The sequence below is a fragment of the Neolamprologus brichardi genome, chromosome 16 (assembly GCF_056152115.1).
Source record: "Neolamprologus brichardi isolate AB-2024 chromosome 16, ASM5615211v1, whole genome shotgun sequence".
Taxonomy (NCBI): domain Eukaryota; kingdom Metazoa; phylum Chordata; class Actinopteri; order Cichliformes; family Cichlidae; genus Neolamprologus; species Neolamprologus brichardi.
Genome location: NC_142119.1, coordinates 4,369,515 through 4,383,417, shown reverse-complemented (window position 1 = coordinate 4,383,417; position 13,903 = coordinate 4,369,515). Strand labels below are relative to the sequence as shown.

Below are 13,903 nucleotides of genomic sequence, written 5' to 3'. Positions count from 1 at the left end.
TATACATTATTTGCGCTGTTTTAAGCTTCACCAAGTCTTGGAATTTAATAGCTTGCATTTTGACAAAGAGTGCAATTGTATGGTCCCTGTACCCCACATTATTTATTAATCTAATGGCCCTTTTCTGTATTATAGTTATTGTTTGTGTGTTACTTTTGTATGTGTTTCCCCAGACCTCTACACAGTAGCTCATATATGGCAGTAGTAAAGCACAGTATAAAATGTGCAGTGCTTTCTGATCCAACATATGCTTTGCTTTCCCCAGGACGGCAATGCCCCGTGCCAATTTCCCCCGAACATAAGTAATGTGTGGCTTCCAACAGAGCTTGTGGTCAATGATCATCACCCCAAGAAATTTTATTTCATTTACCCTTTCTAAATATACATTGTCAACACATATTTCTACTTTGATGTTTTTCTTTTGGTTTCCAAACAACATAAATTTGTTTTTTTCTTTTTTTCTTTTTTAATGAATTCCATAATTTTCCTTGAAACTGCTTTGAACCCGTGTTCATACCAACGCTCATGCTGGGGCTGGTGGCTTGTAGCTGGTTAAGCTTAGCCTTTGTTAGTTTCTTTAAATATATACATGTTTACCTGGATGGAGGTATTTTAAATGTCTCATTTTTTCTGGTGTCTCTGTGGTTTGTTTTGGCAAAATCTCTGTCTACACTCATGGTGAAGAGCTACCATGTCAATCAGTCTTAACTGTAGTAAAGGTGAAGAAATAAATAATAAATAAGTTGCCTTTTTGTCTTTTCCATAGCAGGGGGTATATTAAAGGAGAAACAGAGAAAAATTGGTGTGTTTCAAGAACAGTGCATATTTTCATTTACTCAATTTTATTCTGATACTGCCCCCTGGTCACAACAGACACCCCCAACACGAAGACATTGGTCTACAAATCTGCATGTACTACACGACTATGCTGGACCTAAAGGGGAACAACTGGACCAAACCTTGTTCAGACACCCCCCAACATAATAGAGCCATAAGACCTAACTTTTTTTCTTTGATACGTCAAACGCCAGGATGAGTGGAATACATTGTACAGCTTAAAAGGGCTAATTATAGACTGTAATTTCTCTTTCATTAGAAATATTTGAAAGAAAGATATGAATACTTGAGCTGGACATAAGTGGAGCAAAGAGGTGGTTAGCTTCTTTCCTCCTGAAGATGTGTGCAGGATTAATAAGGCTCATATCCTCTACTCAGGGAAATACATTACTCCTAAAGCACAGAGGAATAAGCTCAACTATAATTAGAGTGATAAAAAGGAAGAAAAATATTGATAATGTCTTTAAAAGATTTACATTAAATTGGGTTTAAGTCTTCAGTGGAAATGAGTAAAGCTATCTTGCTTGAGCCATATACTTTCAAATGAAAGTTTCTTGGATGGATGAGCAACAATTATCTGTTCTAATATCAGCATTCAGAAACAGATGGCAAGAGATTAATAAACACCAGTGGCAGAATCTGATCAAGGGTACTTGATCTGATGCTTGCAGGGTACCTATCCTGTCAGGCAGAAAACAGACGTGGCTGTAAATCAAAGGAATACTCATAAAACTGACCTAGCAGGTCCTGACTCACTGCTGATCAAGGAACTAACTGATGGCAAGACTTATTTATTGAACAAGTTGCATGTCGCAGCAGATAAGACCCAATTCCTCTATGCAGCTTGCAAAAAAAAAAAAAAAGAAACAATCTGTGGGTGACCACCAACTGCTGGCTGGAGGCACTACACTTTAAAACAGGACTTTCAATTTCTGCATATTGTCAGATTAAAACATGGCTGTTCAGAACATAGACTGTTTACTTGCTTTGACACAAAAATGGCAGCATTTTTCACATGGGCAGTTATATACACACGTATATAATAGAGGTGGGAATCACCATACATCCCACGATACGATATTATCACAATACTTAATGCACGATACGATATTATTGCAATTTAAAATATTTTGCAATATTCAGATTCTGTGCATAAAGGTAAACTTTATCAATATTCATTTTATCTAATATCAAAGTCTCACACTCAGTCTTTCTCTCATTTCAGTTTTATTGTTGACAAACTGAACGGTTTGTATTACAGTCTAGTCCAACTTAACTGAATCAACCATCTGGTGCAATTATAGCTATTCTGAACTATGCAGTTTATGAAAACTATGCAGCCCCTTCAGCAACTGAAGAATTTGAAAGTAAATTAAAACAAAATATAATTTTACATTAAATAAAAAAGTTTTAAACTTAATTAAAATAAAACATGTCTTAAATTAAAATAAGTAAACTGTCATGTTTATTGCTGCCATAAAAAAAGTTAAACACATTTGGACAGTGAAGGAATGTCAGGATTCTTGCTCAGAAAAAGGATCAACATGCTCTGAAGTCAGAGCACAAAAACCTTTTTGTAACAAAATATTGATTTCTGCTGTCCCTGTATCGATACATTATTAGCAAACAAAATATCACGATACTACAAAGTATCGTTTTTTTCCCCCACCCCTAGTATATAACTATCAGTGTGCTCAAAATTCACTCACACAGGTTGTGAATTTACCTGTAGAGGTGGGTGGAGCTGTGTATAACTAATCTGCATGCAGACAATAAAGCAGCTTATGGCAGACACTGTACACCAAATGCGTTGCAGATAAGAGACCCCTTCATTTTGTAGGGAGATACTTCCATCACATCAGTCCTAAGCTTAAATCTGAAATGAAACAATCGGTGATTTTTTCCACATGATAAAAAACCTTTCACACTGCACAAACATGTGGGTAAATGCCTTTTAACTTAGTCTTCAAAAGTGACAAGGGAAGCGTCAGAAGAAAACAAACAAAAACATTTTTAGAAATGTGCCATTAGTATTCCCAGCTCCATGTCTCAGTGCTCATTCATGCAGATGTCACACAGGATGAACTGATTCTAATAACCGCTGTGAAACGTAATTCATCAGACAGTAACGTAACAGCCCATAAAATTATCCTGACAGGCCTCAGTTTGCTCTCTGCATTTGTCCTTTATGCAGTTTGACTTCATTAAGTGGACGCTCAAGTCACATTTTCACATCTCAGGGTCAGGCTTCCCCTTTTATATATATATCAAGATTCTGTTTTGCTGCACACACAGTAATCAGAAAGTACTGCAGCAAATTTATGGAATAAAACAAATTTGGTGAAAATTTAATATATAATAGGACAAAAACAGTATAGAAGATTACATTATTAATATAGTGGAAAAATACCCAATTAAAAAAATATTTCTCATTTATATATAAAAGGCTTACAAATGAAAACATGCAGAACATTGCAAATATTAAGGAAAAAAATGGGAATTTAAAGTAAATATTATAACTGCTGATAAAGCGTGGGAGGAGTCGTGTACAGTTTGCCATAAAGGAATTGAAAGCTAACTATGGAAAGAATTTGACTGGAAACTAAAAATCTCTCATAATCTCTTCATATGTGAAAGAACCCAACAGGGATCTATGTTGGAGAAAATGTGGAAAAACAGGAGCACTCACATATCTTTGGGACTGCCCAGTAATCCAAGGATTTTGGATACGGGTCAAAGAAGAAACTGATCAAATCTTACCAGTGAATTCTCCATTAGAGCCACTGATCTTTTTTTTTGGGAGCTACACCAACAGAGACATACAGCTCAGACCAAAGGCACAGTCTACTGACACTTTTACTGATTGCTAAGAAAATGATAACTGTAAACTAGAAAAAAACAGAACCACCATCCATAACTCAGTGGGTACAGAGACTGAAAAAGGTCTAACACAATGGAGCGAAGTCTGCAACTGAAGCTGGCCATTTTTCAACAGAGGTAGAACTGCTGGGTTACACCGTACCTGGGTGACTGAAGGATTTGGGTTATTGTAGCAAAGCCACTATTGTGATAGAATAGTTAGAAGGAGCTGTGCTTTTCTAGGACTGATATGGTTTTGTCACAAACTTCCCTTTTTGTATCCTTTTTTTTTAAATATGATTTTAATTCAAGTCGTATATCAGTGAATACCGTCGTTTTGTGGAAAGATGAAAAGAAGTTCATAAAGACGGGGTTTTTTAAGTGAGGTGCAGTTTCATGTGTTGGCCTCACGGTCTGATACGCTCTCACACAATTAAATCTTTTTTTAAATACTTTAGAACAAAAAAACATCCTTACTGAAATTTTCATACGCACGATGCAACTGTATTAACATGTAAAAATGCTAATTCTGAAAATTGTGTAGCAAGTTTTCATGTGTTTTATCTTTTCAAAGACAGAATTGATCATGTTTGCTCTTTCTCCAGGTTAATATTTTTGCCTCATATTGATAGCCTGTTTCGACTAAGTGCACTATTCTTTATTTTGTTTGTCTTTCTTAGTTTGCCTCCGATTCTTGTTGTCCAGCGGTTGTTGTTTTCCTAATTTGCACTTATTTTACACCGATCAGCGGGATTTCAGTGGGACCATTCTCCATTTAACTGAATAACCATTTGAGATAGCAAGTAGAATGTTTATACTGGTTTTGTGCACCGTTTTCTCTCTAATCTAAAAATGGAATTGGCCTAAATGAGCTCAGTAACCATTGTTCAATGTGTTTGTTAGAATCACAGACAGTACAAAAGACGAACATAGCTTCTAAAGTTGGAAAAGTAAATCAAATGCTTTAGGGTTTAAACCTTTATTACCTATTATTTTTAATAGCCACCAGGGGGCAATGCCTGTGGCTGCTAAAAGACTTCCAGTCCTGTTGAAGTTTAATGGAACACAGTCCTCTGTCCTGGCTTCAGTGATTACATTCCTGATGATTTTATAGCCACACTCTCATTTTACATCACAATGAATAAAACATAATTTTGTAAACTTTAAGTGTCAGTAAGGAGGATTAATCAGAGAATGCTCCTTTGCTAATCACTTTGACTCTCAGACATGAGTCTTGTTGAGTCTTGTTGAGTCTTGTCACATCTAATTTAAAACACCAAGAAATCATCAAACTTCTCACCTCAAGGTCTCAAAACAGGACTTCACAGTGGCTACTTCCATCTTTTACACCATCTATAGTTAGATTGTATAAACTATGCATCTATTTTTAAATCACAAAATAAAGGTTATAGTTCATGTTCACCAATTCTGGCAATACTTCTATCATCACAGTAAAACACATGTAAACTTAATATTTCGTAAATAAATGATGGGAAATAACTTCTCCCACCTTACATTAGAATTTAGGGGATTTGTAATTTATTTACATCAAACACAAACATTATGCAAATGGAAATAAATGTGTAATCGCATACAGTAAACAGTATACGCATGCAGTGGGTCACGTCTTATCAACACTGCACATGAAACCAGCAGAAACACCACACGGTTGACTACCAGACAGTTTGTGTGATGAGCAGGCAGAAAGGCGAGCCTCTCCGGACATAAATATGTCCAGCCTTAAGATATACAACTGGCAATTCCATCTCCAGTCGAAGTCTCACCAATTGCTTTTTGCCCCTTCCCTACAACTCATGCAGGCGTATAATCCACAAGACAAAAACACGGCCTTGTCCACGTGCAGGTGCAGCACAGGCTCATAATCACACCACGGCAGTGTGAGAGAATGGATATTTATAACAAAATGAAAACGATGCCTCCGTTTAAATGGAGGTCACACTAACAAATCCATCAATGGGATGTGGAAGCTCTGTGCAGTCAAGCAGAAATCCAAGAACACAGATAAGAGTCTTATTCATGATAACTAGCAATATTCGAGGATCGATACTCTCGGACTGAGGACTTTAAAAAGTGCTTTGCTTAAATGTTACTTTTGGACAAAAATTGAAATTGATAAATTGTCCCAATAAATAAAATGTTTTAGTCCAATGTCTCCAGTGCTTCCCATTTACAGGCCTTATTTTGATTGGGCATCTAGGTATGCTAACGGCAAACCCCTATTAGCATTATTTATTCATATTTTCCATCCATTTGTGATTATGAAGCCATTAGTGGTCAATTAACTGGCCATCTAGTTTCAGCTCCTTCACTGTACCCATTTATTTTGCTAGCTCAAGTCAGGTCTACTTACATTGATATATGTTCTCTGGTATTTCACTCTATGTCCACATTTGAAACTGAAGTTAAGACCATAACCTCTAACATCTGAGTGCTCATTTTACATGGAAATAATGTTAGAACCATATATCTTATGTCATTAGTGGCAGCTGGGCTTGCCTTTGCATCATCCTAATCTACAGCTTCTCAAACCTCAGGAGAAACTAAAGCATTCCTCCTGCTTGGGCACATAAGCCGATTTCTTACCAAGAAAGCTTTCCCGCTCTTTCACAAAGGCCCCAAACTGGCTGTCATTTGTATCAGTTGGATACTGTTGCAGTTTTGCGCTGGCAGCTATTTGGCTTATAGTTCTTTTTGTTAATATTAGTATTATTATTAATATTATTATTAATAATAGTAGTAGTAGTAGTAGTACCTTTTCTTAGTAGCTGCTGTGTGAATTTCCTTTCTTTGTTGTGTCCTGAATGAGCCGGGCTTAACAAAAATCATAGCAAAGCCACTGTAAGTTAAATTATGACATCAAAATTTAAGCAGTGGAAAAACAACAGCTTGAAAGTGATTGCGGTTAACATGTAGAGTTTCTAACCTGCTTTTCAGTCTTCATGTCATCTCTGACTTCCTAACATGCCCACTTGATGTGGGTCAGTCAACTGGCAATGATGTGAAGCACCAGATCACTGTTGTCTATAATAGCTCAGTGTTGACACACAGAGAGAGAGAGAGAGAGAGAGAGAGAGCATTTCTGGGTGCAATTCTATAGATGACACTGCACAGCTGGCTTAATCTGTAAATTGACTGGTTCCCTTCTATTCTACTTGAGCAAGTCTAAGTGTTCAAGTAAAAGAAAAAAGTATATGAGTGTGTCTGAATGTTAGAGCATAGCACCTCTATGCTCTAAAATCCTGCTAAATACTATAGGGTATATATAGCTTATATAGTTCATAATTTATAGCTTCTAGTTTATACAGAACTTTAGACTTGTCAATGTGAACAAAGCTATTTTTATAAGTCAGCTATATCAGAATTTAGTGCAGCTGCAAAGTGATAGATTTCATCCACAGCATATCATTGGCTTTAATAAATAATATACAACATGTGAGGTATGGATAATATCACTTTTATAACTAAAGATTTAGTTATAAAAGTGATATTATGTAGGCCAGTGACGCAGCAAGTGCACATCAAAGTTCAGCAAACTTTAATTCTCTGTGAAGTCATAATAGAAATTCACGACAATGTAAAAATGTTTCCGTGTGTGTTGCTCACAGAGTGTCAGTGACGGGTGAAAACACCTCAGAAGCAAAAATCCTTAAAACGCAGCACTCAAGAAAGCTGATGCACACTCTCCAATAAAAATAGCATGACTAATCCCTCCTCACAAATGACAAGGCCTAGTCATCTCACACACAATGACTTCAAAGCTAGGCATTTGCCACGATTCAGACCGGAGTGATGGAGCTCCATTTCTCTCCGTAGCATACAGGGTTAACTAAACAAGCAATTTCAGTGCGGCAGCATTTACTAAAAAGCTTGATGGGGCCAGCTAAGCTCCTGTGATTGGCCTTTGTGTGTAAAAGTGACCACTTAAGTGCTGTGCAGCCTCTCCTGAGTGTGTTTGTAGGCATAAGCATTTCCTCTGACTTTTTGCCTGCTTGCACTGTGCATTTGTGTGTGTCCTTGGGAACGTATTGGTGTGAGTTCTTGCTCGCTGGTGCATTTGGGGTTGATCTGCTGTGTGCGCATGTGTGCAAGAGAGCCATCTGTGTTTTTAAAGGCCTTGATTTGTTGTGGTGCCGTAGCAATTTAAACAAGCTTATGGTAATATGCTCATTTTTCAGCATTCACAAAGTCACATGGAATTTTCCTCAGTTAAAATATTATTTGTCATCATTGAAATTTATATTTGTTTCTTTAGCATAATTTATATGCCCCCAAACATTACTTAAAAGGCGATATAATCATTACAACACTGATGTAATTTGAAATGTTTTCATTTCATTTGTTGACATTCAGCTGGATGATATATGTTAAAAGTTAAAAGCATCTATCCACTTGTTAAGTGTGACAACATGTCCAGGTGCAAATGCTAACTCAGTTCCCTGAAACAAAGTACCTAACCAGGGCATCTTTCAGGGCTAAAAATGGTCTTTTAACTACAATCAAGTGATCAGTGTGGCTGTTCTTCAAAGTGTTACAATCAAGCAAAGAGAGAATCATAAGGCTGAACGAAATCAGACGTAGCTGTAGTCTAGCTAGCTCAAAATTGACATCTGAAAATTACATATGTCAGTTTTGGAGGGTTAAGCTATTTGGCATAGCTTAAAATTCTCATTAAAGTGGCGGGGCTCAACACCAGTGGTCTGGATCAAGGCCAGTTAATGTACACTGGCAGGGCTAATGTTTGGCCAAGTTTTGGTTTGACATGCTGGTGCTTTAATGTGAACTTTAGTTTTTTTAAAGTTCTACTTACTGCACAATGTTCACATTCATACTGTACAGCACATGCCTTTAGGAGAACGTTTTATACTCTTGGTCCATTTAAAAAAAAAAATGCAGCAGACAAGGCAACTAGCCAAGTGAGGAATTTTTTAAGGCCAAGTACTGGCAAGGTTTTCAAAAGCCACCACAACCCACTTACTGACAACTGGACTGACTGCCGTAGTGCCTGACAGATTATAAGAAGTGTAAACAGCTGTATTATAGGCCTGGCACAGCATTATTAGGTAATATGTGATTGCCAGCATTCAAGTAATTGTTTAGTTATTGATTACAAAGGATAATGCTGTTAAAATATAATGTTATGGCATTAGAAATACTTACTGGTTTATTATACAAGTAATAAGTATTATTATTACTACTATTACACACTGGTTCAGTAGCTATCCGTCACAATCCAATAGCTCCCCTTACCTTACCCTATATATGTATTACCTGAGGAAAGTTAGCTGGCTCCAGCAGTGTTTTAATTAGGAAATAAAGATCAGCATTCAGGCTGTGTCGGAATGAACTGACATATAAGCATTCAACAAGACCATTCACTACAAACACATTCACTACAGCTAAGTGGCTGTTAACCTACAAACATAGACAGATGCTGCTGCCTCAGTGTTAACAGTAGCCATGCTCTGAGTGACCTTACTTTTAAACTAAACGATTAGTCTAAAAGTAAATTAGCTTTTAATTGAATCACAAAATTAGTAAGTACTTTCTTTCTTCTTTCATTTATTCCTAGAAGACCAGATGAAACATCAGGGGACTGAACACTGTGAATTTTACACTCTTTATTCACAACTTTCTTGTTACAAATACATCATATAACCCGGCCTAATCTCAAAGTTGTAACCCAAAATAGTCTGAAACAATTCACTCGTTCGCTGAGTACATTGGGTCACCTTGTTTAACAGCTCTCTGAGCTCAGCTATTCAGTATTTAGTAATAGTATTTATACACATGTACCACATGAACAACAACTTTGCTTTAAGACACAGCTAATGGGGATTTTATTAAACAAACAATTAACAAATTATGCAAAAAGCTTGATGGTTTTACATAACACGTCACAGAGAGCGCTGAGACACAAGATGTAGTTTCCTTCCTACTCTTTTGATTTAAACACTCACTGCTTTTCCTGCATATGAGTCACTTTTTTAACACCTCCATATTTCATATGGTCTCCCCTTAAACACATCTTAAACGGCACATTAATTTCATTCATGTCATGTGTGTGTATGAGAGAAGGATGCATTTACCATCAGTGAAGGGTGAGTCCTTCAGTAGACAGGGTCAGTGCTCTAATCTGAGGAGGTGACGATATTGTGAGGATATTTAATGAGAGGATAAGAGCGCAAGCGAGAGGTGGGGGAATTAGCCTTTTTAGATATCATTAAACATTAATATTCTCGGGGGACTGGAGCACACTGGGGTCCTTTTCATTGACTTTCATGCTGCGTGCTAATAGAGTTTCACCTCTGGGGACCTCAGCACCCCTCACCCACCCCTAAGTGCAGAGCTAAAGCTAATGGAAGATCAGATCGCCATCCCGCTTCTGAGGATGAGATTAGTGTGTGTGTGTGTGAGTGTGTATTCGCTGTATATTGTAAGATTTTGTACTCTCTTTTGCACCCTTTCTATCTTTTGCTCACATATATATGCAAGCGTAGCATACATTAAATATAGCTATTAAAAACTATAAAAATTTTAATGGACTTGCATATGTTAACTTAATACTTAATCTGGGTGCCTAACATTGTCTCCTATGGCATGTTATTCTTACAGTATTAAGCAAATTGACGTTACCTGCTCTGTTGTTCAGGGGTTCAATCTGAAAGACTGCAAGAAGATATTTGCATTTTCACCTGCACCTCTGTGGGATAATCTATAATAAAGTTCAGGTTCTTCTGTGGTTTATATCAGAGACTGCTATAAACGCTCCATTTCAAACAGCTTCTTTCCAGCCTTGGATCTGTGCGATGTCATGTTGAGGCGATATCCCTAATATAGCCATGTCAGCCATACGGCTATGGGTGTCTGCACTGACATTTAACCACTTCCATTTACAATCTTTCCTTTTTCTTTCTTTTTTTTTTTTTAATGAGAGACAACCAACAAGAGGAACATCGACTTAAAGCTTAGGGTGGACTTATAGGGGGACATTTCAGACAGTCAATAAGATGAGGGGCTGCATCAAGTAGAGATGTACCAGTCCAAGATTTGGATCGGATTTCTGTCAGATCCTGATTCAAAAAACTGGATGTGATATTATATGCGAGTCTCGTCCTCGCAGTGTACATTACAGCTTATTAATTTAGCACTGGTACAGGATCAGTACTCTGCGTCAGCAGATCCCTTAACCCCTGTGTCTGTATCAGCTCAGAAATGGTAATGGCTGGATTGGTGTATCTCTAGCATCGTTATAAGGCAAATGAAGATCGCAAATCACCAGATACTACAGTAGCTTTGCATGAGTCACAGACCAAAGTCCAAGAATATAAATATTCAAATGGAAATGTGCATGAGTCACATTTAACCCCTAGTAAACCAATGGGGTCGGATCTGACCCCATTGGTTCTCCAGGGTTAAAACTGACCAGATTACTTTGAAATGTGTTTTTTAACTTAAACAAACATAGTCTGAACGTTTGGAATTTCATGTGAATCAAATCATGTAAAAGCTTAGCAAATGGGTGCTGGTGATGTACTGGATGGTTTTAACCACCTGACGCAAAGCCTTCCCATACTGGGCGGCGCATATTCCCATAACAATTTGTGATTTTTCCAGTTAGCACGTTTTCTATAGCTCCCTGACACGGGATTAGTCGTCTTGACATTCCTCAAGAAGATTTCTGAGTTTTCTTAGCCAGTGTGGAAATGTGAGCATGACAGGTGTTCTGTGCATTCACCTTGTCCACCTCAGTGCGTGCCCTTGCCTTCTTTTTAGCTAGAGCCTTTTAGATTAATAAAACTTAATTAATTATCAAATTTAATTAATTTAACATTTAACTAATTTTTTAATCTAAGGTTACAAATGTGCATTTTGGACTGTACAATGTGTGTGTGTGTGTAATATGCATTATATAACAATCAATTATGGAAACAATTATCGAATTGTCCTCTTTATGGCTCCTTTTCTATTGTTCTAAATATCTTTAAAATGGGTGGTGTATGGCACATGGAGCGCCAGCAGAGGGCGGTGACTTCCTTCTAAAGAGAAGAGGCTTAGCCATCAATGCAGGAGCTCCTTTGCCCTGTGTGTGTGTGTGTGTGTGTGTGTGTGTGTGTGTCGTTCAGCTGGGTGTGGCTGCGCCTGAATGAGCCCATGTGCCCACTCTGCTAAGTGGGATGTGGGCAGATGGTGACACAGGGAGCTGTTATCGTACAAAACCCAAGACACACTGATACTGCAATTAATAAATGAATCCTTTTTTCCCCCCCAGGGATTCCACTCGGGTCCTCTCCTCTCTCGGAGTGCTGTCTGTGAACATCTCAACCGCACAATGTAAGAAACATTAAGCACATTTTCATTTTTAAATTTGAAACCCTTTAAAGCTTGCAGTTCATGCAGTTTGATAACATAGAAATTATCGTGGAGTGAACGATGTGCTTTTAGATATTACACATCACCCTTACAGCAGTATTTTTCTTTCTTCCACAGATCCACTTAACCCAGCTGCCACACTTAATTTGATCTAAATAAGCTTCTGCTGACCAGGCGCAGCAAAGTAAGTGCTTGTACCAAATTTGATTTATCTAAACACACAGAGCAAATTCACATCCTTTCCACGGCCTCAATCACAATCCACTCCTAATGAATCACTTTTCTCCTCTTTGCACCTGACTTGCATTTTTGGAAAACCAATGGAGTAACCTTTGCTTTGGGGGGAAAAAAAGTCCACAAAAAGTTTTCGGCCTTCCTTCACAAGCTCAATTTTGAAACTTAATTTACTCGAGCATAAAATAAATGTTTGCTTATTCAACTAACTGTAAAGTAAGACATAGAAATTTCTTTAATTATGTGGGCACCAATCATGCTTACATGGCTGAAAGGACCTTCCTGAGCAAGGACCCTGGTTATGGAGGTCACGTTAGCCTTAGCCACAGATTTACAGAGGCCATGGGAAGCAGCACAAACTTAACCTTTAAAGGTTTTTCAGTTCAAATGGTTACTATGAGAACTCAAACGTGTCTTTCACACATCCAGCCATGCAGCCATAAGCAATGCATTGTCAAAGATGATTACGCCTCAGTACGAGAAAAGTGTAGGTATGCATTTGAAAGTGTCTGACAACTTTTATTTCCAGGCTGGAGAGCTTCTATTCTCTCTGAGATGTGTTGACTGGTGTTAGAAAGAGGATCGATCTCACAGAGTTAGCAGAAGTTATATTTGTGACAGTGACAGCACAATAAAAATATGATAGTAGCACAGCTGGGCAAATATACATTTTCAAATGAAAATCCCCACTGGTGATTACAAATTGATAGGCACTGACATAAAATCATCAGTTGTTAATACAACTAATGATTTTTAAAAAGCAGGAAGAAGGAAGGGGAAACCTATCCCGTTGGATTATTGTAGACCTAATAAACAATATCTTTTTTGCAGATTACAGATGATAAACTTAGTAAGTAAGAGCATCAGACAACCATTGATTACTGATATTTGCAGATGGGTGAGTGTGCAGCAGAGGAACAAGGCACCACCTTGTGGCTATATTCATCAATTGCCCCTTACAGGCCAATTATTAGCAGGCTTCTATTCTTAAAGGAAGAGACTACTAACAACTATATGTTCAAAATGAAACACCACAAAAATTACCCTACAAAATCAGTGTGAACAGTAGCTGCAGGAAAACTGTTAAATAAAGGATCTATATTTATGTGTCTATATCTAATTTGCATGTTCCGACAAGTTTATAAAATCTTAAACTAGTAAAAGCCTCATGATTCAGCCAACACTCAATAATTTAAACATGGCCACGTTCTCATACGATCTCTTTAGGTCCATCAGCCAGACGTCCAGTCACCTCATTCTGCTGAAAGGCTGATAGCCACAGGTCACATGACCTGGAAGAAAAAGCCTTGGAGACTTTTGGGATCCCTCTTTGGTCAGACACACCTTCTCATTGTTATTTCTTGCACACACTGTGAGTAACTTGACTGATGGGCTTGTCTATTCTGATTGAAAGTCTGTGTTGGGAGCGGCTTAGTTTGCTTCAAAAGGAATTGATCCAGTGCAGAAGCCCAGGTTTTATCAAGAAAATCTGCTCATTTATTGATAATCTATACTGCAATGCAATAACAAACGCGATTTGAAGTGAGCTACCAATTTAAAGTACGTAATTATAAAAATATGT

General features: G+C 37.6%; 1 protein-coding gene across 5 annotated transcripts in view; it reads left to right on the top strand.

The window, feature by feature from the left end:
• The window catches only part of pcbp3 (poly(rC) binding protein 3), an 80,357-nt gene that overhangs the window by 17,801 nt on the left and 48,653 nt on the right, over positions 1–13,903 (top strand). For 4 of the 5 annotated variants that reach the window (XM_035909052.2, XM_006793707.2, XM_035909050.2 and 1 more), the window contains exons 2-4: positions 11,987–12,048; positions 12,205–12,271; positions 13,549–13,654. The gene's annotated coding sequence lies outside the window, so the exon portion shown is untranslated. Of the gene's footprint in view, positions 1–11,986; positions 12,049–12,204; positions 12,272–13,548; positions 13,694–13,903 lie in introns of all 5 variants that reach the window. The other variant, XM_087853057.1, reaches the window with a different exon arrangement.